Source organism: Passer montanus, unplaced genomic scaffold (assembly GCF_014805655.1).
Source record: "Passer montanus isolate IOZ18808 unplaced genomic scaffold, ASM1480565v1 scaffold7, whole genome shotgun sequence".
Classification (NCBI taxonomy): Eukaryota; Metazoa; Chordata; class Aves; order Passeriformes; family Passeridae; genus Passer; species Passer montanus.
In genome coordinates, this window is record NW_024372147.1 from 13,836,423 (window position 1) to 13,862,504 (window position 26,082).

General features: G+C 42.4%; 1 protein-coding gene across 3 annotated transcripts in view; it reads right to left on the bottom strand.

The window, feature by feature from the left end:
• Positions 1-26,082, bottom strand: part of KANK1 (KN motif and ankyrin repeat domains 1) — a 129,476-nt gene that overhangs the window by 92,675 nt on the left and 10,719 nt on the right. For 2 of the 3 annotated variants that reach the window (XM_039729720.1, XM_039729722.1), the window contains exon 2: positions 3,820-3,951. The gene's annotated coding sequence lies outside the window, so the exon portion shown is untranslated. Of the gene's footprint in view, positions 1-3,819; positions 3,952-22,846; positions 22,971-26,082 lie in introns of those variants that run through there. The other variant, XM_039729723.1, reaches the window with a different exon arrangement.

A 26,082-nucleotide genomic window follows, 5' to 3' on the forward strand; every position in this document is an offset into this window, starting at 1 on the left:
GGAAAATCAGCTCTTTTCAGTGGTATTTGGATTTGAGCAAGCTTAACTGCACTTACAATACACATATTTTCTCAAAAATCAGATCTCCCTTGCATGTGAAAGTATATCAGGGACCTCTGAAGCCAACTAATCAGTGTGCAAAACTCCAATTTAACTGGTCCAACAAGCACAGAAAACTCAGAAAGGCCAGATTAAAAGAATAAGATAAGATAAACTGAAGATAACCAGAAGTGTAAAAAAGCTACAGCTTAAGTATCAGCTAAGCAAGGTGATTGTTGAGCATTTGTATTTCAACCAGTCTGTATATTCATCTGTCGGAAGTGCAAGACTTTCTTCGTAAGGTTGGTTGCTGTTTTGAATTTTTTTCCTCTTAAAATAGGCTGAGTTTCTGCTGTGAAAAGTGAAAATGCTGTTTTAAATCTGATAATATTGCAGTAAATCCTTTCTTTTTACTAAAATAAAAGCTAAATTAAGGCTACAGGACGCAGCTTTGAGAAACCCCAGGCAATCCCAATGAAGCAACCATGGTTTATAAATGGAAATTAATTTTAAGTCTGTTGCTCATCTCACATTGCCAGAGTCTGTGATCCAACTACAAGTGCAGTGCTTTAATCATCTGCACAGGGATCACATTCAGTGAAGTTCAGAAACAGACAAAACTCTTTTGGGCCCTCTCCATGGAGTGTATCACACCAGTGAGATGCAGGCTTTGTAACACACAAGCAAAAAGCACTGAGGTGCTCACATTAGTATTTCAAGTATCCATATCTGTACAAATGCAAAATGCCTTGAGCACAATGAAATGTTGTGTTACATGCCATCATACCACACCCAGTTTTCAAATACTGTGCTTTGCAGAGAGAAATTACGCCCACTTCTCCCAAGACTCGCTAAATTACTAACCCTACCTTGTGTCCTGACGTTTAATTGGTAGCACATCTCTATGCTGACGGATACTGCCAGTAATGCCTGTGTTCCCCTGCCCTCTGTGAGTGCCCAGACCTGCAACAGGACAGCGTGTAGGGATAAGCAAAGATAAATGTATGTGCGTATGTGACTTGAGGGGGTACCTAAACTCAGAGCACCTGAAATGGAAGTATCTTCTTCATCCTGCTCCTCTCCATATCCACAGCCTTGTGACAAGCCACTGACAAGAGTCCACTTCTCATTGACTGTACCTGGTGCTCCTGTGCTTTCCGAGGCAGTAAGCAATCATCCCCATTGTCAGCCCCCTGAGAGCCCATACAAGTCTGCTCTGGATTTTCCAGCCTTTCTGCAATCTGCAGTCTCTTCACCTCTGTCTGCATGCGTTTCCCTACAGCACCCTCCCCTCAATTCCCACCCTGTACCTTGCAGGGCCCCCCACTGCACAGCAGGCTGTGACTGCACTCCATTACTGGCACTGGCTGCAGCGCACTGCCAGGGCTGGGGGTCCGCAAAGGCAACCTGAGAACGCCTCTGGGCATATATGCACACATTTCCTCCACTTAGAAACCCATGCTTGGCTGACGTTGACCACTTCTATAGCCAGGACTGGCTGCAGCACACAGCCACACAGGAACTGCAACCAGCCTAGTCACAGCAACATAAGTTTCCTTATTTTGCCTGTTTAAGCATTTCTCCTGCTGTATCAAAAGACTTTTCTGCCAGAAAAGATAAAATCCATGTACTAATGCTTTTCCTGGTAGTAGAATAATCTCCAGAAGAGCAAGAACCCAGGTACACCCAAGAGAAGAATAGCATCCTCCAATGAGGAACAGACACTGCTCTATGAGCAGGAGCCCAGGGCCAATCCAAAACGTGCTGGTGTAAGGCCTGCAGAGGAAGTGCACACAGGCTTCCCAATCATGGCCGCTTGTCTATTGCAGAACCCTCTGCCCCCTCTCTGAAGTGCTTTTACACAACAGAGACAGAGAGAGTCAGTGGTGTCCAGGTGCTTCCAGCTACTCACACAAATCCACATCTAAACATCAAGTTCACAGAGTAACGAAAAATGGCAGGAGATCAGCTTTTCCAGGAGATCAGTTTCAAAATTTGAGGAAAACCAGCTGGCGTCCTCATGTCTTTTGGATCACTAGATTCAGGAGCCCTTTACCTGCCCCATAAGCTGGCAGCAATTCAAGTCTACATCTGGAAGTACCAGATTTACGCCACAGTCAAAAGCAAAAACAAGCTCTCCACACTCAAAAGCCAAACAAGCTGTCTCCACTGCTTGTTTATGTTCTGATTAAAGCTGCAAAAGCAGCAGAAGAAAAGCAATTAGCCATCCCAGGTAATCACAACTGTCAAAAGACTAAATCCTTCCTCTTCAAAAGAGAAGTTCAGTTTTAGGTGTGTCTCACTTCTCATTCAACTCTGCAGCATATTGCAGTGCATGTAATAAGGTGGGCAGGCAGTGACACTCTAAGTGTAAATGAAAACAGAATTCAACTGCCATTCAAACAGCAGCTGTCAAACCTGAGGCAATTTAGGACTCAGTAGCAAAGAGCCTTTACACAGCCTTTACTTATCTAGGTTTCCTTTCTTAGAGATTTCATTCAGGCCATCCCTTTGGTGTTGCTTTTAACCTGATGTTTGCACAGAAAAGAGAAAAAAAAAATACATAGCCCCGTTCTGCTGGGGTACTTATACCCAGTCACTGGTCACCATAACAACTTTGCAGTGGTAAGAGGCCACGCTGCTCACTGGGCACAGCATAACCCTGGTACTGACTGACTCTCTGCCCGTCTGGTCTGTGCCTGGTCTGCTGCACTCTGAGAAAATGCAGCAGCACTACAGTGCAGCTGACAATGCAGCCATGAATCCGAATGATGTACAGGAAACATGGGTAATCAATGAAAGATCACAGCAGCAACTCCAGTCAAAGCAGAATGGTGACTTTTCTAGCTACAGTCATGTTTAGCTTCACAGCCCTATTTTTCCTGGTGAATTTTCTCAGCATGGCATTCTATAGGGACTGAAGACCACTACTACTAAATAATTCTAATACATAGATAGAAGAACTAAGGCACACGAATGGAAAGATATACAAGCACTTGTATAGAATTAGTGATTTAGGAAAAAAAATAAATTGTTTCTTCATGGATGTTTCTTGAAATTGCATGGATTGTCTTAGTGAAGTCAGTGAATTTGCTTATAACCAATACTGATAGCTGGGTCCAATACAAGACCTTAGGTTCATGTAGTTTTGTGCTGATTTTGACTAGGGTGAAGTTAATTTTCCTCATAATAACTGATAAAAAGCCATGCTTTAAATTTGTGTTGGTAACAGGATTGATAACACATGGACATTTTGATTATTGCTGAGTTCATGCATAACGACAAGGCTTTTTTTTGCTCCTCATACCACACGACCAGCAAGGAGGCTGGGGGTGCACAAGGAACTGGGAGGGAACACAGCCAAGACAGATGACCCCAGCTGACCAAAGCAATATTCCAGACCATATGGCATCATGCTCAGCATATGAAGAAGGAAGAAGGAAGAGGGAACATTTGTAGCGATAACATTTGTCTCCCCAAACCAACTTTATGTGTGAAGGGGCCAGGCTTTCCTGGGATGGCTGAACACCTGCCTGCTCATGGGAAGAGGTGAATTAATTCTTGTTTTTGCTTTGCTTCCATGCATGGCTTTTGCTCAATGCACACGTTTTTCACTTTGACTCTTCTGCTTCTCTCCCCCACCAGAGTCAGCAAATGAGTGAGCAAGTGGCTGTATTGGACTAAACCACAATAGGCTGATTAGAGATCAAGAGGTGGGACTAGGACAGCTTGTGGAACCACATCTGTCTTCCTCCCTCTGCCCTGGCAATAACATCTTACCTTAAAAGACTGTAACAGAAGTGCCAGTCTCAGTCTCTACTTTCATTAGGCCTTTTTAAACATCAGAAATAATGCAGCAGATTCAGCTAATTCAGTGTGTCAGCATTTGACATTCAGGAACCTGAGGTCATCCTACAAGAAGAGAAATGAAAAGCACCAATTAGTCCATATGTTGTGCAATATATCTTGTGCTTAAAACTGCTGATACCTGGTAGAGCCATGCTACTGAGCAATGAAGTAATTACCACAAAAATGAAAGGCTAAGTTATTTTTTGTTTCCAAGGCGAAATGCTCAAGCACATTTTGGCAACAGCACCATGGTGAGAAAGCATGCATCTTGCAATAGCTGCATCACCCTGCCCTGCCTTCCCAATTTAAATCTTTGTTCAAACAACAGTCCATGTGAATGCACAGAAACAAAGCTCCAGGCATGTCAGGATATACAGACACACCAGTTACAGAAACACAGCAGTAAATGTTTGTAACCCAGATTAGTTTGAACTGGGAAATGCATCAGAAGCCCATGTGAGTAAAGTATTAGCATGTTATAAGTGAGGCTCTTGATGTATGTGGAAGCACATGGAGGTATTATATAAACTACAGGAAAAGGAGAAACATTTACAGATGGACTTGGTTCTTCCCCTGGATAGGCTTTTCACAGAATTCTCATCCTGCAAGCACTCAACCCATAATGAGTGAAGCTGCAGCAGAGTTAATGCCTGCACCACTACAGCATATAAGACAGCTCTCATCCTCCACAACAATTCAGCAAAGATATCCACCACTAAGGTTTGGATACTTGTTTTTCAGCTCCAGTCGATTTGGTGTGCTTAATCCTCCAAATGAGCAAACTTCCCAAAACTAGAGGCACACATACATACACGACAGGGCTCCTTGCACTGAGATATCCTGCCGAGGGCCTCTCACAACTACAGTCCAAGGTAGCTGCACCCTGAGGTGGTGCTGATGTGGAACTGTTGCACAACGACACCGCTTTGACATTTGACAGCTATGGAGTGATGGGCCAGCAGAAAAACTTACCTATCTATAGCATGGTTACTCAAGAGAGCTTTAAAGATTATTTTCAGGTAAAAGACTTCTCATCATCCAAGCTGTTAAGTACTTCCTTAAAGCATTGGTACAAACATAAAAAGTGACCTCTGTCCCAGTTTGTAAAACTATAGAGATGGGGGCTTAATTGAGTACAAGCAAATCTATCATGTAAAAAAATACAGAGTTTTTATTACAAATTAATAAAAAATCTAGCATTGAAAGCATGGCACAGGCCAACGTGCCTATACAAGCAAACATATTGTTCTAATCCTACACTGTTTACAAATCCTGAAAAAAGCCTCATAAGGGTTAATTATCTTCATAAACTTAAATTAAAAGTAGCATTTGAAGGGAAACTACAAGGGCCCATGTCTTTGGGAAGAGTGAAGAGGGAAAATAAGTTGGAAACCTACATTTGTTAAAAAAAACAGAAATCCAAAAGCCCCAAGCAATTTCTTCCCACCCTCCCCCTTTTCTAACACTTTCTCAGTATATTTACTTCTAATTTTAGCTATTTTTGTAAAATATTAATATTTTATACAGCAAGTTACCTAGTTATGATACCTTAAAAATGCCTTTCTTATAATAAGGGTATAGTCTAAGCTGATTACAAACATCCCCATTTACATAACAACAAAGACTGCAACTGCATATGGAAACTTGAGATTATAGGAAACAAATAATATCCTTGGAGCTCTATATTCACAGATTATAGGAAGCACCACAATCATTGCTTTTTTTCTACAGCCTCCTCCACTACACTTCTCTTTAAAGCAGCACAGCACTTTCCAGATGCTCAGTCTGGAAAGTTATAGTTATACACAGTCATACACCCTGGGCCACTCCTCAAGGACACAAAACCTTACTTTCAAACCCCTGCTGCCATGTGTCCCTATACCATGGAGTCAAGACCATTGAGGTGTTTCTCATGATTTTTTTTTTCAACAGATGTCACATTCTGCTCATTGTCCAACAGCTAGCACAAACTCCTTACCAGACACTTACACAGTCATACACCCTGGGCCACTCCTCAAGGACACAAAACCTTACTTTCAAACCCCTGCTGCCATGTGTCCCTATACCATGGAGTCAAGATCATTCAGGTGTTTCTCATGATTTTTTTTCCCCAACAGATGTCACATTCTGCTCATTGTCCAACAGCTAGCACAAACTCCTTACCAGACACTGTGTAATTCAGCTGAAGAGAGTTTATGCCCACACCTGTTCCAAATCAGTCTAAAAACACAGTAACGGTTCAACTCCAAAGGCCAGAACCAGGACAGGGCGTGAGCCCCAAGACGAACTAGTAACAACGTTGGGGGAATTTTTCCTTTTTGTCAAAGAGGGCTGACCAAAAGTCAGAAATCCTTTGGGAGCTAAGACTTATCACATACCTGACTGCTTTCCACACAAGATGGAAAGAATGCTTCTGTTTCACTTTTTACCCCAAACAAATCACAGCACGCATGTGTACACAATCATCCAAGCACGACCAAAACAAAAAACAGTACACTGTATACCCATTTTTTCCCTCAAGGGGAGAACAAACCACACCTAACAGGTATTAATAAAAACACCAAACATCAGAGAACATTCTGTTACAATGGGTATTTAAAATAATATGTGTAATACCAAGCAAAATTTTAATCTGTACAAAATAGATTAATGTATCTCGCATAAAAAAGTAATTGTTCTTCAAAACTGCCTCACAAATGGCAATCTCATTTTATTTCCAGCCAGAAAATTTACTCAGTGATTAGCATAACTAAGTATTAAGCACAAGGAAAGAAAAGCAGAAATGAAAACAAACACGGTCAAACAGTTAAGCGGAGATATTGACTATACAATGGGAGTCCATTTACTGATAAAGTTGTAATTTTTACACAAAGTTTTAATCTTCATAACATTTTAGATTTAAGCTAAAGTTACTATGCAACAAATATTCCTTAAAGTCCCTGAGACGTGGTGTCAATTTTTAACAAAGGGTCCATGTCTCATGGAGTATTTCACTAGCCTGACACGTCATCAGATGGGTAACACATGTATTCCATCTTCTCTCCTTTTCCATTCTAGCACTGTTGAACACCTCCGCCCACATGCTCCTCCAACACGCACACTTCATTCCAGCAGACAGCAGCCTGATTCACTTATCTAAAGAGGAATTTATGCTGGCCTGAAAAAACACCAGCCCCCTCAAATGCACGGACATGCCTAGATTGGTTCTTCAGATATGCCTCAGATGTTGTGTCCAACAAGCACTGCTAAGTGATCTAGAAATGTCCTGTATAGCACCAGAGGGGTAGTTACATTCTTAGTGCGAAGGAGACTTTTTTTTAAAAATAAATTTGAATGTAACATTTTCAGTGGTGAAGGCACTATTTCCTGGTGAACATGTTCTACATTTTGGGACAGGAAAGCCTTTAAGTAGTCAAAAGCACTATTCAGCCTTGGTACATTTCACTGACATAAGTTCTCATAATTACTAAAGGAAATAACTAAGGCTGTGGCTGGGTGGCACAAAGGACCATGCTAATTACCGCTTCAGAGACACTAATTAATCCGGGCAGGGCACCACAGTAACATGACTGCTCCGCCTTGGGAATCTCACAATGTTGATGTATTGCCATTTGGATACCCGCTCCCACCCAAGCACTCTCTTTCACGTGAAAGAGTCTTACACCAAAGATGAGCCTTCCATAGAGAGGTGTTTCCTCCCAGAAGCTGTGTTTCATTGAAATCTGCCACCTTCAGCACACAATACTGAGCTGTACACTGCACCAATTCTTGAAAAACAGTAAAATAATCAAGAAGCAATTACTGAGCATCCTCGGCTGCTGGAGGAGGCATGCGAGAGGCTATACCTACAGACAGTATCCTGGGCTCCAGAAGAAAAGGTTCAGGGCAGCATATCAGAGGAGCTATGTGTAACGATAATGGTGATTGTCTGACAATCAGCTGCGGCAACTCACACCACATTTAAACAGACACCTTTAAAACGGACCAAGGAGAAACCCTCTAGCACTAGCGTACATGTTCTCCATTTAGTAAGCTCCAAGTAGCGGGTAATAGTGGGGTTGTTAGCAGGGTAGAAGTTAAATTGTTGCCAAAGTGACTTTGTTTTCAACTTTCTGGAGATAAAACAAGTCCTGGGCTAAAGCCAGAACACTTTATCTACTGTACCTGATGCCACCTCTTGGTACCAAGACATGCTCTTCACGTACTTGAAATGGACTTTGATCTCCTTTTGAATTGTCAAAACACATACAATAAGGAATAATGTACACAGCAGTAACGTCCCAATAGGTAAAAGCACCTGTCCCAACAGGAACCGGAACCAGAGAGCGATAGGGAAGGGGAACACCTGAGACACAATACAACCTGCAGCAGAACACAGCCTCCTACCTGTCCACAATAAAGAATGAAAGACTCAGAAGGGTCATTCCCTATGGCACAAACAAACCACAGTCAGAAGTACTGCCATGCAGAACAGACAATTTCCAATACTAAAAGCCCCTATCCAATCCCCTCTTTCTTCTCCCCACAAATATACATTTAAAAATGAGTAATTTCTGATGCAATCCTGTTCTTATGGCCTCTCTCAACAGACACAGATCTTCTGCAGTCTCATGAATTCAGGATTTACTTAAGTGAGACGGCTCATGTTGCAGGTAAATGGTATACACCAGCTCACCTAGAAGCTGGCAGGCAAGGCTGGCTTCTCACATGTCTGTCAGCTCTGCACAGAGGTCACAGCACAAGGAAAGACAGCTTCACCTTGGGTTTGTACCATAGCGCTCCGAAGCTGGCAACTGGTTTCAGCACGTAGGCTGTTTCTTGTAGCAAAAGCACAGGGACAAGTGTCTAACAGAGTGCATTGCCTTGAGACAGGGAGAAATCACATCGATTAAACACTATCAAGAGTCCTTGAGATCTTCATGCTCTTAGCAGAGAGAACAAATACTCAAATAAGTCTGCCAGATGAATAAAACACCATATAAAGCATAACAATGCACTTATGAGTAATTAAATTGCAGTAAATTAAATTGGTGTTAAAGCACGATTTTCACACTTACAAATGCTTCAGCTCATGAAAAAGTAGAAAGGTGCCATAAAAGACATTTGCTACTCAACCCATTTGAAAATTATTCACAAATGTTGTCAAAACATATGGTGGTGTACATCTGAGTTTAACACTACCTAACAAAAGGCTCTTTCCTTCAAAATATTTTTTTTTACCCACAGGCTGATAGTGAATTGTACACAGTAAAAAGTGGCAACATAGGTGAACACTTCAGTCTTCAAACAACTAGTCAAGGTGGTGACAAAACCCAGCAAGCCATACAAACGTGCACTGAATCTCAATAGCTTCTTAACAGCTGCCACGTGGGTGAAGTTAACTCAGCATCCAGTGGACACGCAAAGATCAGATGCATGTCCCACTCCCTCCTCCAGAACCTTCCCTACAGAAACAGTGGAGCTCATGCTGGCCTTTGCTTGGTAGGAGAAACAAGACCATGACACAAGCACCACTGCAGTGGAGAGCTTCAGCTGGCAGACAGAGATCTGAGTCTTAACCAGAAATGGGCAAAGAAACAGAACGAACAACAACGAAGGCCGCTTCCAGAGATGAAGCTTCACTGACAGTGCTAGAATTCACCCAGGACTTTCTTTTCTCCCATCTTTACTCTTGGACTTCACTAATATAGGGATTCACACCCAGTGACTGAGGAGATAAAGTCAATAACACACACAAGTTTTGTTTGTGAGCATTTTTTTCCCATACAGGCCCCATGTGCATGCAGACGTAGTCCTTTCTTTGTTCTCTGACTGCAAAACTAAGCTAGCAAATCTTAGTCCAGATTTAAAAACATAGTGAATTGTCTATGGCTCCAAAGCAGGATGTGTTTAACAAGGCCAGTTTAGATGGGACACTTGATGTTAGGCAAGAATGGAGTGAGAAGAGGGTGTCACAACAGAAGCACTGGCATAAAGTTACCTAAAAAAGTGATTCAAGAAAGAAGGAAAACTGGGAAGACCCTCAGCTACCTATCTTCTCCTTTAAACTTTCCTTCATACACCAATTATATCCTATACTGCATCTCTTATCCAGATATATCCTTTGCTTGTTTACATCACTGTATCATAAATTACTGCTGATAAGCAACAAAAGACATGATGAATCTGTGCTTGCTTCCTTAAGGCAACCAGAGATTAGGAAAGGGCACGAAAGTATTTCTTTTGTCTTGCAATGAAAAGGAACTGCAAAGGTGGGGAATGAAACTGAAAGGGATCATAAAACACTATCTTGCTCGCCTTGTTCCCAGGTGAGACACAGGATGCTCCTGAGGAGAGCCACTTGCTTACTCCTCTGGTCCCATCTCAGCTGAACAAGAAGAGGAAGGGAGGGAAAGGGATCTGGAAACTCTTAAAAGGCAGAAGATATTTCACTAGATATCTTATCCTTTAAAATTCAGTTAAAGATACAGAACTGATAGATATTATCTCCAGAAGAAGATCTGAAACACTTTATGACTCCCGAAAATGTTTAGTTGCTAGATTTCAAGTGACAAAAGCAAATATCTGTAAAAACTCCTCTTTGTGCTCTTTCCCCATCCTCACAGAATATGAAAACAGTCCCCAAATGTTAGTCATCACTACACATCTTCCTGGTGTCACACAGCTAGAGCTAACAAAAGGCAGCTGGTCAGGCTAGCTAGAAGCATGCCAAGAACCTGCAACTTAGGGAATTCCTGGCTCTCACATATCCACCTCCATATCTAGGCTTCAAGGCTAAAGCTCCACTTCATTAGGGACAGGAAACATCCTGAGACTTCAAGTGAGAATAAAAATCAACAACAGAGCTCACATCTTTCTCTGGCACCAAGTCAAACCCTGGAGCAGGTCAATTTTTGCAGCTTTTCCATATGCATGTTACCTAGCTGCCTTTAGGGATTTTCAAGAGGATCTTATGACCATCGTCCTAGTGATATTCTAAAGTTTGTATTCCTAAAGGATGGGAATTTTGGAAGGGCTGTGGACTAGGGTTTGGGAATGATCCTCAACACTCTCCACACACTCCTGGTAACAGTTCTGTGGAAGTTATGACACTGAAACAAGATGAGAAAAAAAGTCTCCATCATATTTTCAGCCTAAAACTCTGAAAACACAATGAATTTATGAATCCCAAGCTGCACAGTGCTGTTGGGCTGCACACACCTCACTACAGCAGACTGCAACAAAAAGGGACCTCAGAAGTCATGTATCATTCAGGGCCATTGTCATGGCAATACTGTTTCCCTTGTACAAAAAGAAAAAAAAAAGATATGACAGCTGTCTCATCAGATGTTCTGAATCAATTGCTTGAAGAACAGCTAAAAAAAAATAAGGTAATTCTGCATTTACCTCCTGTGAAGCAAACTAATCTGTAATAACTACTATATGTTCCTATGCCTTCAACAGCACTGTGTTCTAGACAAAAGAGTAAACCAGACATTTTAGATGAGAGATGGTAGACAAAAAAAAAAGACTTCCAAGTGTTCAATAACCAGGAAAATTAAATAACCAAGTATATTGCCTCCAAGGAAAAGGACAGATTATTCCCCAGAGTTCTACCACCAGCTCTCAACAGAACAGCTTTCTCCAATTAAACTTCAAACCCAGTCACAGTAAGATATTTGTTGGTGTCCCTAGGAAACAAAGTAGCTTGTTCTAGTATAAGGAAGACAAGGGGAGGAGAAGCAGGACACAGGTACTGGTGGTCAGGATGTTCTTCTCTTCTCCAACTTACCATGGCTTGTATATTCAGCAATGGCATTGTTCAGGAACTCTACTAAAGGCAGCATACACAAATGGAAATACTTTTGGAATCACAAAATGGTTTGGCTTGAAGGAGAATTAAAAGATACCTGGTATCTTTTAATCTTACAATCTCCCTGCCATGGACAGGGACATCTTTCACTAGACCAGCTTGCTCCAAGCTCCAATCAGCCTGGCCTTGAACATTTCCAGGGATGGAGTATCCACAACTTTTCTAGGCAATCTGTTCCAGTGTCTTACCATCCCCTCAGTAAAGAATTTTTTCTTATATCTAATCTAAACCTACCTTCTTTCAGTTGTAATCCATTTCCCCCATCCTGTCAGTACATGCTCTTGTAAAAAATCCCCCTCCATCTTTCTTGCAGGCTCCCTTCAGATACTGAAAGGCAGCAATCACATCACCCCAAAGCCTTCTCTTTTCCAGGCTGAACAATCCCAATTCTTTCCAATTTGGTACATGCTCTTGTAAAAAATCCCTCTCCATCTTTCTTGCAGGCTCCCTTCAGATACTGAAAGGCAGCAATCACATCACCCCAAAGCCTTCTCTTTTCCAGGCTGAACAATCCCAATTCTTTCCAATTTTCCTCACAGGACAGGTGCTCCATCCCTAACCACCTTAGTGTCCCTCCTCTGGACTCCCTCCAGCAGGTCCATGTCCTTCCTGTGCTGGGCCCCAGAGCTGCTGCAGCCCTGCAGGTGGGGTCTCAGCAGAGCAGAGGGGCAGAATCCCCTCCCTGGCCCTGCTGCCCACCCTGCTCTGGATGCAGCCCAGCACACGTGTGGCTCTCTGGGCTGGGACTGCCCATGGCTGGGTCATGTCCAGCCTCTTATCCACTAATATTCATGTCCTTTCTGCCAAAAAAATAAGGAGTGAATCTCTCCTTATAATATTAATATACCTTCTCTCTCTCTCCACATACAGAACACCGCTGTCCCTCTCCAAAACCTTAAACACTAGATTTTCATACTCCAGCTCATGGACATTAAGGTTGTAGTCTAACAACAATCCTTCAAAGTAGATTGTGGAAAGCACACGTACACACAGTGTGATTGTCACTGTATGTTTCTCTTGAACTGCTAAAAAATGCCACCTACATGCAAAATTTCCATCTACCCACACAGTGCACGAAACCCAAAGGTCACTAAGCAATGTGAACCTCAACCAACTCTGTCTGAAAAGTTGTAGGCTCCCATTTGCAAAGGCAGCCAGCAAAAGGCAGGGGAGGCAGAGCACAGAATGCAGATGAAAAAGCACAAGCTTTGCAACGCTGCTTTATCATCTCAGCATACTTACAGGTACACCAGGTCACCATGGATGAAAAATCACCAACAATTACATTGTTGTCCCACTACCGCTTCTGCTGAGCAGAATTTGACTTGTGTGGGACTGTCTGTGTTGCTGCAGCAGTTTGCAAACAGTCTGTGCACCATAAAGAGACACCGACCAGGTGCGCATACACACACACACACACTATAATACTCCTTCGACATTAAGTACTGCTATTCAAAAACAAATCACCACTACAAGCCACAAGCACTCTCCCATTCAGATATATTTTAAATAGTCCATTAGATTGTAAATCCAAAACCTACCCAGTGACACAAACCTAATCTGATTTCACTATTTCCTGAAAGAGCAAAAAAAAAACCAAAAAAAACCTGTATTTAAAAACTTACAGGGCTGTTAGTCCACCGTTTCTCTCTGGCACACGGTACATTATTTAACTGCAATGCCTGAAACAGTAACTTGACCTCTCTGGGAAGGTGGGCGGTATTATTCAAGCTGAAACATTAGAAACATGCATAATTACTCTGGGTATTTGCCACACATTCTTTCATCCGTAAACCAATATGAATGGAAAAGTCACACTGACACTCCAGGCTTAGATCATACCCCAACCATCCATTATGAAAATTTTTCATGAGGTCTCAGGAGAACAAAATTTCTTAGGGCCAGAGAAATTTTCTCTGGACTTAACTGTGCATATGTTAAATGCTGCACATGTTAAGTGCTGCCAAATCCAAACCAAGACTTCAGTGGGCTAAACCATGACTTTTGATCATACTGCCCACCACTGACAATACTGTAATTTTCTTTTCCTTCAACCCCACAAACCCATTGCATCCATTCATGTGGCACTTCTAAGGATGCCTGCTGTAACACCAACTACATCCCACCACTCATCATGCACCCGTCCCTGCAGGGTGATGCTTCACACACCTGTGTATTGCCTGCCTGCTCCTCAGCAAACCCAGGGACCTTTGGCAGAACCAATCCACAGGGCTGGGTGGGATAAAAACCCACTGGATGAAGGCAGATGAAGCACAAAGAAAAGAGACCATGCTTGCTCCTGACTCCAGAGGCATCCACTTCTTGCAGCATGGCTGCCTATGCTTATGGCATTTCCCCCTCCACACCAGGCATACTGAGTGTCCTCTCTATATAGCCTTGTCTTCCCTTCAAGGATAAAGCAGCAATCACCTTTCAAGTTTTGGGTGGCGGAACCACCTCCAAGAAAAATGAAACACTACAAACCAATATTCACAGCTGGAGCTGTGAAATATATAACATTTTCAGTACTTTTAAGGTTTTCAGTACTTTTTAAGGCTAACAAGACAAAATGCCTTTTTTTTTTTTTTTTTTGAAAAGGGAGAAAAAGCTGTTCACAAGAGAGAACAACAGCACACACATGTCAAATAACAGTCTTCTCTAGCCAAGTTCTCATACTCCTCAAAATCAAGACCTGGCTGCACTCCTGACCAAGTGAGATGCAGTAATACCTATAGCTATTCTGAACCCAATTGCTCCTGAAATTATTTTGATACCAGCACCTACATGTTGCTGTTCTGGGCAACTGACCTGACTAAACCCCTTGCCTACAATGGAACTTCCAGTGTCCTTGATTCAGCTCATTTAACTGCTGGTGCTTGCCACAAATATATGTGGAATACAAGGTATTAATTTCAGCTAATTCCCCAGACATTAGGGACAATGCATGCATCCGGAACACCGTTCCAGCAATGACACGTGAATAATTCTGGAATCATTTTTCTGTTTTGTTTTCCAAGCAGTCCAGCTCCCTGCATCTTGTCCATCATTATAACACTTCCAAAACTTTGGAAATTATAGCAATGCACACAGTCAACCCTCTTGATATTTTAAGTCAGATTTTGTAGATTTGTAGATTTTGTGTTTTGATTAACAACATGTTTTCTCTTTATGCAGAATAACCATGTATGTCAGGGAATACAAGCTGCCACAGCAACCTCATAGAAAGTAAAATTTCAGGGCAGTATTTTCCACATCTATTTGAAATCTCAAGATAATGAGAACTGGTCAGTGTTGTTTTCACCATATAACCAGAACTTGCTGGAGATTTTTTTGGTAGATTTTAAATATGTTTTTGTAAACAATGGTTTATGCAGAGTGTAACACCTGTGTATTTTCTTACAAACTGATAAAAACTGTGGACAGCTTTATTTTGAAGATTCTCTCCCTCTTCCACATAAACTAAAAAATAATTAAAAGATGACAGAGTGACCATCTTAAGCATTATCTAAAATATCTATTCAAAAGGTCTAAGTTATGCAATGAAAATGCTTTAAGTCAAAAAAAAAAGTGGCTTGTGGTGAAGAGAGGAAACAGAACAAAGATCTGAGTTTACATCAAATGTTTGTTGCAATCATTTAATTGCCAGTGTTTAAGAGCAGGAATTTCTCCAGTCTGTTTTAGTATTTGCTATTCCAGTAAACACAAATAAAGGGAAAAGTCAACATTATGGTTTTCCAGTTTCAAAGTCATTTGATAACAACCTTCCCCAAGCCATTCTCCTGGGAAAGAGCTGTAGAGAACAGAGCTAATTAGGGCTTGTCAGTTAAGCTCTCTCTCCTGCTTTGTTCAGAAAACCTGGACAAATAGCTTATCCATGGATAGACCTGGGGGCCTTTCACAAATATTTTGTATTCCACAGCAAGCTTAGGCACATTGCATAAACATCTGGAGTACACACTAGAAACATGAACATCCCTCTGTTCTGCCCTGCAGCGAGTGCCTTCGTGACACTTTCATCAACAGTGACAGAAAGAAAACAGTATTATTGTGGGCTTCCATCCAAAAAAAAGTTGCCATGTATAGTCTGTCTGTATGGACATGAGGATTTGGGGTAATAGGAAGGAGGGGTAATTCAGGTGCATAAACAAGTGTTCCAGTCTTCCTTCTCAATATCTATGTGCTGAGGGAAAAAAGGAAAGAGCCTTGTATCGTTATTAAAAGAAAGACTATTTCCAGAATGACTGGAGACTAAGCTGCTTTGGGGGGAACCAGCAGTGAAAACAGGTATGTTCATATTTTCCCTGGAAGTGCAGTCCAGTTTGGAAGTGCTCTCAGCACACAGAAGTTAAAGACAAATCATCCTGAGGTACTCTGGCACCACCCCAGACCAAGAGCACAGAGAAAACCACAGACACTGCATCAAAGAGGGGCACCTACAATATGTCCCTGCTTTGTTGACCATGCTAGGGCCAATGACCGATAAACCAATAGCTCACAACAGAGCAGATACTTTGATACCACATTTCACAGCATAGCTGGATTGAAGCCAAGAATCTACTTGCTCTGGGAGCCAAGCTATATATAAGGAGAGAAAGGCACAGAGTTCTCTCTAGCATGCTTTCCCCAAAGTCCCAGAACAGCAACGTCTCTGTCTTCAGTTTTGCTGCAATTCTGCAGGCATTTCTGCAGTTATCAAGCCTAACCACTGGACAATATTTTTGTGTATTTATTCTTCAAATCTGTAGAGCTGTACCTTACTGTACATTACAGCAACTGCATAATAGCTGCAGTTTAGCTACATCAAAATATGACCAGGGAAACAAAGTCCTACTCTTCCCTGCTACTCCACAGGAGAGCACTGAAGGCTTCTGGTAAGAAAGACAGAAGGAATAGCAAACAACCAGCGTCTCCAAGAAGTAGTAATTAGTCATTTAAAAATACACAAAATCCATGCATGTGTTAAACATGAAAGAAGCTGTCCTGAGAGCTAGATGCTCTGAGATCACATTTCAAAGCAGTGCAGCATCATTCTGTTAATCTTTTGGGAAAACCAGCATGGATATTCCACTGCAATGTAATTAAGGCAGGAATTCCAGCTACTCCATTGTGACCTTCACAGAAACCCCAGGGGTCAAGAGTAGCAGCCTGTACCCTGCTACAGTGCTAATATAGCTGTACTATAAACAAAAAACCTCCTGCAACAATAGTACCAACAAGTTTCAGGGAGGTAAAGGGGACACATGTAGATATGCTCAAAGACACGCTGCCACAAAACAGCTTCTACCACAACTGTAAGTGAAAAGTTGTTTTTCTAAAGGTAGCTGCAGGAATTCCATTTTTCCTGTGTAGGTGGAAAAAGGTTGAAATATTTACTTTCATGTTTTATTCTCAACAAATATCCATGCTTATCAAAATAGTAATTAAAGACTTGCCTTCTTAGAGAAATAATTAGTGAACAAAATGAAGCCAAGGGAAAGTGACTTCTTGTTGTAACAGTGAAGTTCTACACAGAGAGAGAGAGGGTTTGGAGAAAGTGTTTTTTCAGCCCTTGAGCCACAGTAACTCCCTGATAAAACCCCACGGCTGTAACAGTGAAGTTCTACACAGAGAGAGCGAGGGTTTGGAGAAAGTGTTTGGTTTTTCAGCCCTTGAGCCACAGTAACTCCCTGATAAAACCCCCCGGGCACAGGCAAAGCTGCAGCCCGCAGTGACAACGCTGATTCTCACCCTTCATGCTGCAGCAGTCATGCCCCCTGTCCCCAGAACCTCCCAGCAGTGACCGACAAGGACAGCACGGGCACAGGCAAAGCTGCAGCCTGCAGTGACAACGCTGATTCTCGCCCTTCATGCTGCAGCAGTCATGCCCCTGTCCCCAGAACCTCCCAGCAGTGACCGACAAGGACTGCACCAGCCAAAGGACAGCACGGACAGGCAAAGCGTGCAAGGTGGGAATGGCACGCTGCAAAGGCCCTGTCTGGTGCAAACTTTAACTGAACTCCACCCAGAACGCTTAGGCATAATCTGTCTGGGGTGGGCCAACATGAAATCAAGAGATAACCAGGTAGGCTTTTTTCTCATTCTTACCCTTTGCAATCTGAGAACAGTGAAAGAGGACACCACCTAGCAAGAAGGTTGCTAATTAATTCCTCCTCACCCAGGCACTGTAAAGCTTCTAGCGGCAGAGTATGTGCCTATCTACGAATAAGCACGTGATAGCATTTTAAGAACTGGCTTCGTTTGTTTCGAAAAATGCCATTAAAAAGACACAATCACCTCAAGATTTTCTCTATCAGCAGCAAGAAGCAGTGAAAGTAAAGCACCATTGCTCTTGCCTGACTAAATTTCAGAGCACCAACTTACCTTGCACTCTGAGTTTGGTGAGAGGTCAACATGCCAAAGGCATAGATGCTTTCAAACGTATAATGAGAGGAGATCTCATATCTCTTAGTTGAACAAGTTTCCCTGAAATAAACTATTTCTGAACAAGTTGCAACAGGGTAGAGATGCCTTGCTGTAAGGGCAGGACCAGAATGCAGTTGCAAGTGACATGCCAGTTTAAGACATGAGTAGCTAACACACTTTAAAACCAAGGAAGCAAGACTCTGTTGTTCTAAGTGTCAGTTATCTTGGATCAAAGGCTAAAAAAAGCTGCTTGGATATAGCACTAAAACAAGAGATGAGTCACACAGAAGAAACAATGGAAAAAACACTCCACAAAAAGAGTTCAGCACACTTTTCATACTATGGATCTCAGGCATTCTGCAAATACTGCTCTGTTAGTACCATCACAACACAAACAACAGAAGTACTAATAGCAAAAGTCAAAACTCCGGGCTGTCATTAGGCAGATACATCCAGAAGTCAAGTATTCTCTGAAACATCTGCACTCAGCTGTAGCATTTTGGAGTGGCAAAGGGATACCACAATCATTAAAAATGTAAATAAAACTTTCACCTGCCTGAACAAAGACTCAATAATCCAACATACATTTTGCCTTTTCAGTCCGTTTATGACTGAGATGTCCCTCATTTTAGCTAGGACAATAACCATAGAGTTTCTTAAATTATTATTTTGTGTTTGTTTGTTTTTTTTTAATGAGGAAGGACAAGCTATAAACTTGTGCCACACCCAAAGTACCTCTAATCTCATTGCCCTTTTCCAGTTACATTAGTAACACCCAGCACTACTTCTCTCCATCTTTGCTTTACCCAGAGTGAAGCAGGAGCACCAAGACCACATCCTCACAACTGCATGAGCACAAGTGGGCAACAGGCCAACTGGACAAACACAGGCGATGGAAACTATCTTTGTTTTGCATGTTATCACCCTCTAGATACACAGAGCTCAATGCACTGGAGATGTGCAGCCTAGCCAGCTGTGCTTTCTCACACAAAGTTTTTATCCCTTTGTCCCCATCCTTTGCTTTGTACCCACCCACACAGCAATTTCAGACACCAAAAAAAAAAAAATTATAGTTTCTGGTCTTACAGCACACACATTTCATTGAAATCTGAGAAGCAAGAATGTTCAAACCTGAAGACACCTGCAGCTCAGTCTCAGGTGAGTAATTCAGAGCCAACAATAAGAAAATGAAAATGTCAAGGACCAGGTACTTCCTTGAAACAAAACAGACTTTGTGCTGGGCAAACAACAGGATTACTATTTGTTCTGCTTTCTTTCCTTTTAAAGGAGAGACCTTCATTATAAGATACATCATTCTAGGTTAATGAGCTCTTCAAGCTCTTCTCTGACAAACTGACTGGCTTTCTTTGGACAAGAAATGAGGAAGAGGTCATTTAAAAGACCCTGAAGATGTAGCAGGCTGGATCAAGAACGCTGATGTCCAGAACACAGGCTGGGTAAGCAGCTGCCCTCTGATTGATTACCAGGCATTTCCTAACAAGACTATTCCATCTGAAGAACATTACAGGGAACAAAAGGCATAGGGACACATTTCCTACTACATTCTGTTACTTCTCAAAAGTAATAAAATGCCCCGGGTTTGAGTGTAAGAATGAGGGCTAGTCCTTCCATACTTGGAATAAACACACTTGTGCACATTCCTTCCTTTTGTGCTGTGTACATCTCTACTTGGCATTGCAAGCTGTTGCAAGATGACTCAGCTTGTTACTGATTAACATCTCACTTTATGTCTTTTCTGTGTGCCACGATCCAACTCTTCTCACATCCATCAGGCATCCTGACACCATGCATTTCTTTCCATTTCTCCCTCAGGCGTACCAGACAGACACCAACTCAATATCATGGAGTTCACCACATACAACCAATTTTCTTCTCCCTTCTCCAGAGCACAAACCCCCCTCCTTCAAGCTACACAGTGGTGCAGCACAAGCCATTCAAATGCCCAAAGGCACTGCAGGCAGCAGAGCAGAGTTTGCCACAGCAGATTTCCATGCCTTCTTTTCCTTCCATACAGAGTCAAGAAGAGGTGTCAGATGCTTGAGAGATCCTGGCAGCTGAGCCACCATGCAATGGATCATCCATTTGTTTCTGGAGAGCAGGGCCGGGCCCTCTTGCCCAGAGAGGAGATGTGTTCCTTCTACATTCGGGGTAGGGAATTACTTTAGGGTGACTGAGAAACATGGCATTTCAAATCAGAGAGCAGGAAAAGAAAGTGCGACTTGCGTTTTGGGTATGTTCCACCCAAATACAATTTTTATAGAAAAAAAAAATCCAATTGATTCCTAAATATTGAAGAGAATGTGTCCATCCTTCATAATGGGACTGCTGTCTCAAATAGTCATCTAGAGCTGTGTGCTCTCATGGACAAAAAGAATCACCACCCCTGCCCCCAAGAAACTTTCTTACAACAGCTTCTGAAGAGTGATGTTACCCAGCCACCACCTCACTGCCTTGCACCCTGACCTCCCCCTGCCCACCTTCTCCTCAGGCATCAAACACAACCTTACTCAGCTTTATTTCCTCACAGAACACATTCCCTAGCTGAAGACCACCTCCCTCTGTGCCTGCAGCTCATGCTTCTCCCACCAGCACTGGCACCTGCAGAGACACGTACACACCTGTCCCAACAACTACATGGGGAGCAAAGGAATCCCAGGCACAGGATCTCACCCCTTCCCTCACTCTACTCTCACAGCATGGCATTGCCAATAAAATATTTGCCAACACACAGACATACAAGCTGTGATCACTGCCAAGTCCTCCCAGGGGGTCTTACTTCACTGCATTTTTGCATGGCACAATGAGCACCTGCAAACCCTGCAATTCCCAGAAGCCCTCAGAGCAGTGCACAGGAGAAGTCACATCCCCACAGTGTCACAAAGCCTCCGAAGGCCAACAGGGCCAAGTGACATGCAACTGGCTTTCAGAAACAGAGGCAGAAGGGGAGGCAAAGAGTCTACAATGGCTTTCAGAATTAAGCTAATAGACCTTTTGCCACATACATGCAACTTACTGGCACACCTGATCTAATTTCCAAATGTGATCTCTAACAGTCTATGCAGGCTGCTCTGTACAATTAGCAGTGTCAAGCCCAGTTTTATTCGGGTTATAGTCCAAAATCACTCCTGTGCAAGGATCACTCCGTCCCAATAAATATCAGACAATATTTACATACGCATCAAAGCTACAGTTTGGCAAAAAACAGTTAATTCAGCCAAGAGTGCTTTGATCCTCTGACAAATCATTTCCTGATTAAAGCTGAAACAACAAAAAGGACTTTGGACACTAACCAGCTGTCACACTTGTGTTGTGAGCTGGCACTAAATCCCACAAAGCCTGGGAGGAAAGATTTAGGTGGTGGGAGGGGAGCAAACGGTCTATTTGCATTCACAGCATGTGAGAAGTTTCCTTCTGGAAAGGCAAGTCCTTCTCTTGCTACCTATCTGAAGCAAGCTAACAGAACAGGGACCCATTAAAACTCATCAAAAGGAAAGCAAGCAACTGCAGGACACTCTGGCAGTACTGAAGCATTGCAAAACTTGTTGGATGTACTACAGCTGGGGGTGTTGTGTATTAGAGGAGGGTTTTTTTGTTTTGTTTTTTTGCTTTGCTCTCCAAAGCATGTTTAGAAACTGAAAAATTTCCAAATGAAATGACCCATTCGAAACCTTTGGGCCTGAGCTGAGTGAGACAAAAACAAAAAATGAGCTTAACAAAGATCTGAGACTGCAGCTGGGAAAAGTGACGGCAGAACTGAGGTTTAGTAGTATCTCCTTTTTTCCTACTAAAATGAAGCATTCACAGTTACTCATAACCATAAAAAAAGTCCTGATGCTAGCAGACTTCTTTCAACATTCTTCATCAGATAGTCTGTCAGTTATTAATATTTTCCCATGCTTCTACTGGCAAATAGAACATTTGGCAATTAAAAAGAAATGCAGCTTGGGGGGGTTGCAGCTTAGAAGCATATTTTGCTACATAGTTCAGGTATGATGAATTCTTAATTAAAAAAAAAAAAAAAAAAAAACAACCCAAAACCCAAACATTATTAATCCAAGGTGTTGAAAGAAACAGTCCACAAAACTAAATAATTTCATCCAAACTTCAGCCTCACTTTAACTGATGTGTTTTATTACCAGGCTTTGAGAAATTGGTTCTACAATCTCATTAAATCAATAGGCCATAATACACAAAATAAAAGAGACTGACTAACCCTTGAGATGCTCTTGGTGTGTTGGTGTTTATTAACTTACTTTTACTAGTGATGTCATAAAACTGAACTCCTGAAATCTCTCCTTGTGACAGACTTGTTACTTTTCTATTCTTTCTCATTAAAACAAGTTTTCTCGGCAGGCAACTCTCAGATGTGCTGCTTGACCTGCCACCTGCCTACTTCCAACGAGATCAGTATCTTCAAACCTTGCAGCACAAAGGGACCAACTTGACAAAACTCATGCCTGGCACTTTGAACTGCCCAACACCAGATCCAGAGCTGACATTACTGCAAGCCTTTCACAGGGCTCTGTTGTGATGCAAATAAAGTACAATCCCCAGACACAAAAAAGTCATTAAACCGGAATTAGGAGTTATAAGTAACTGGCAAGCTGAAGGAAGAATCTGGGTTAAAAGGAACACCAAAAGAAAGACCTACAAAGAAAAAGGGAAATGGCTGTTTACAATTACCCCTCAGCAAGCACAAGGGAACAGGTATGGGGACGGCAGTGCTCGGCAGCCAGCAGCTCCCACCGCAGGCTCACATCCCATCATCAGCCTTCTGTGTGTGCCACCCTGCCTGCCTGCCTGCCCCCGGGCTCCGCGCACCGACAGCATTCCAGCCCCGCAGCTCCTGCTCCGCCACCAAAGCCAGCTCTGTGCGTGAGCTGCAGCCAAGGCCAGCCACGCTCCCAGCAGCTCCCCAGCTGCTGACCAAACAGGGAATTGAGCAAACTGGGCAACGGCAAACACTCACATGCTATTAGGTCAGGAGTTAAAATATCTCAATGACCTGCAACTTCCATCATGAACAAGGGCTGATAAATGCCAGAGCCTTAGGGAATACAAACTCATCTACAAAAAAAAAAAAAAAATCCAGGCTCTGATGCAATTTCTGTCACTTCCAATAGACAGCACGACAAAAGTAAGGAAGGTTTTCCTTCATGCCGAAGAAAAAGAAAAAAAAATTTAAATAATGATGTAAAATGAAGTTTTCAAGAAGGGATCAAGGAAATTGGAGACTTCCTAGAGATCAGAGAGAAGCTCAGTATGTCAGTATAGCAAGACAAATACTGCCCCTTTTTTCATGGTAAGAAGCCGTGGAGCTAGGAACCTCTTTACCTGTAACTCCATCTTCAACATCAGCACTAATCACCTCATCCATCAGCACCATCCAACTTGAGTCCTGACTGGGCCATGCAAGATGAATTGCAAATCAATCATACAGCACAACAGCCTTCTTTCCACAGCAGCAAAACATAATTCATACAGGAATAGTCCCAACACAGACTGGGGCTATTCTTGATCCAGAACATATTCAGTCCTGTAGCAACCAGCTGTGAATTAGCATATTAACAGTGAAAGAAAATCAAGAGATCTGTTAAAAAAAAATCATACATAAATCAGCCTAGAATAGTGTTCACAGTTAAGAAAACACCAGATTCTTGCAGCAAGCAGGAAGAGCTTAAAAGAGCATGGTTCACAGCCCATGGCCAGAGGAGAAGGCAGTGAGGGGGCTAATCCACAGCCCCTACTATCAGCTGCAAAGAAGAGAACTCACTAAAGCAAGCATGGCACATTTGTGCTGTGACCCCTAGCCACTATGTGGTTTATTCCAGGTTGTGTTCTGCTGAAAAGATGACAAAAATGCAAGTTCTCAGACACTCAGGGACAAGGCAAGGTCATGCCAACATTCCTTACCAGAAAAGTTTTCTCTTCACACTGCCAAAAAGTAGTATGTATATACCTTTAATTAGCTACACAAACTTTCTTTGCAATGCTGAGCATTGAACTTGGTACTAAGAATAGTCCAGTATATCTTATTTTTAAATTTCCAAACTAGAACATTTTGTAAGACTGCAACAGCCTAAAAAGTCATGGCAGTCACCCACTGCTGCTGTGTTACAGTGAGAGGCAGCTGAATATTTTTTTCACCCCTCCACTTCTAATGACAAGAAAATGAATTGCACTACTGGCTCATTACTCCTGCTCCTGCAATAGCCTCATGAGACAAAGTTCAAAACTAGCAGAAATTTGATGACAAGCTGAAAATGTGAAGCAAAGGACAGTTTCTCAAGGAAAAATTATACTTGTCAGATTAGACAGTGGAGCCTGAATTCTGTCAGAGACAGCTCTTTCACTTCTCCCTTTTATTTCTTCCATTTTCTTCACGGTGACCCCCCTTTTTCTGGTATTGTCTTAGAGACTTTGAACAGAGCAAGCATTCAGGGGCAGGGTGAAAGAGGAGGAACAGGCATGACTTGATGGGCACTGAACAAAGTGCACGCTAGATAGAAAAGTTACAGGAAATAAAAGGAGTCCGGAGAGCTGAGACAGAGGAATAGCAAAAGCATGAGAACAGCCAAGATGCTTCACAGACATGTCTGGGCAAACGTTCAAGGCCACGAGGTAAAACTATCAGAAGCCAGGAGTTACATTATGCTTCTCTCTGCTTCAGTAAAACCTACCCTGAACAGCTCCAGGGAGAGATCCACAGGCAATACCACAACTTCCACTCAGTGACTTACTCAGAGATGGGAGAAACCAGCTGTGTTAGACATCCAGGACTTCCCTAATCCCTCTTAATCAATAAGCAGCTGGTAATCAACCTGAGTTAAGATGAGGCAATGGGCACAGATGGGCAATGAACTCACAAGCTTAGTCATCAGGGTGGCTGGCCAGCACAGACTAGTTAGTGCTGTGCATTGAACATGTTTAACCTCCAGTATCAAAACCAGTATTTCTAGCAGGGATGTTTTCAGACTCTTCATATCTCTGCAATGCACTCAGAAAGTTTCTTGTAGCTGTCAGAATTATTCACCCAATTCTCCAAAACCAGCAGGAAATTGATTTCAGTTTTTCTGAGAAGACTGTGGTGAAACTTGTATCACCATGAGCTGCTTGGCTATCCTACTCTGGGCACATGGTGTTCTCTTTGTGGCAGGCTAAGCAGGTGGGCAGAAGTACCAGTTCAGAGGTATCTGACTTGAATTTACCTGTGCATTCAGGTCAAAACCACTTCAGCCATGGCCAGCCTACTTCTGGCAAAAGCCAGGATAACATGCTGCAGTGAAATCTGTACCTGAAAGCCACCACTGCTTTAATTAGATTCAGTCAAATCCAGGTCTTTGCAGTCTAGACATGGTTTAGCAAGTGCTTTTATGTGAGTAATTCATTGAGAAAGAGCACATGTTAAGTGCTATCTGGAGCTTACCTTAGTTTTGGCAAAAAAATAGCTGGATTTTGACAGGCCAAACAGCACAACATAACTATTCAAGCATTGTTCCAAGGGAAGATTTTATTTGACAAAGGAAGGAAAATGTTCCTCCTTGGGCCTAATGCTTTTCCAAAGTTTAGCCAGACACAAAAGGCGTTTCCATTCAGAGCAAGAGCAACAAACAGGACAATTTTACAACACAGCACAGACATGAATCTTGGGGCAATACAGAATACAGACTCCATGCCTTACTCTGGCCCCTCCTGCAGTCTCTATAATACTCTGGGTTTTAGACAAAGGTCCAGAGATTAATAGAAAGGAAAGAGAAAAAGCACAGATGGAGTAACTGCTGCTTCTGACCTGTGGTACATATACAGTGGTCACACACCTATTTACAGCAACTTTATGCAGGAGTGTCAGGGCAGCCTTGTGGCTTGACAACTTCTGCACTGAAATCAAAGTGATGAGATGCTCCAGCTCCAAAAAAAGC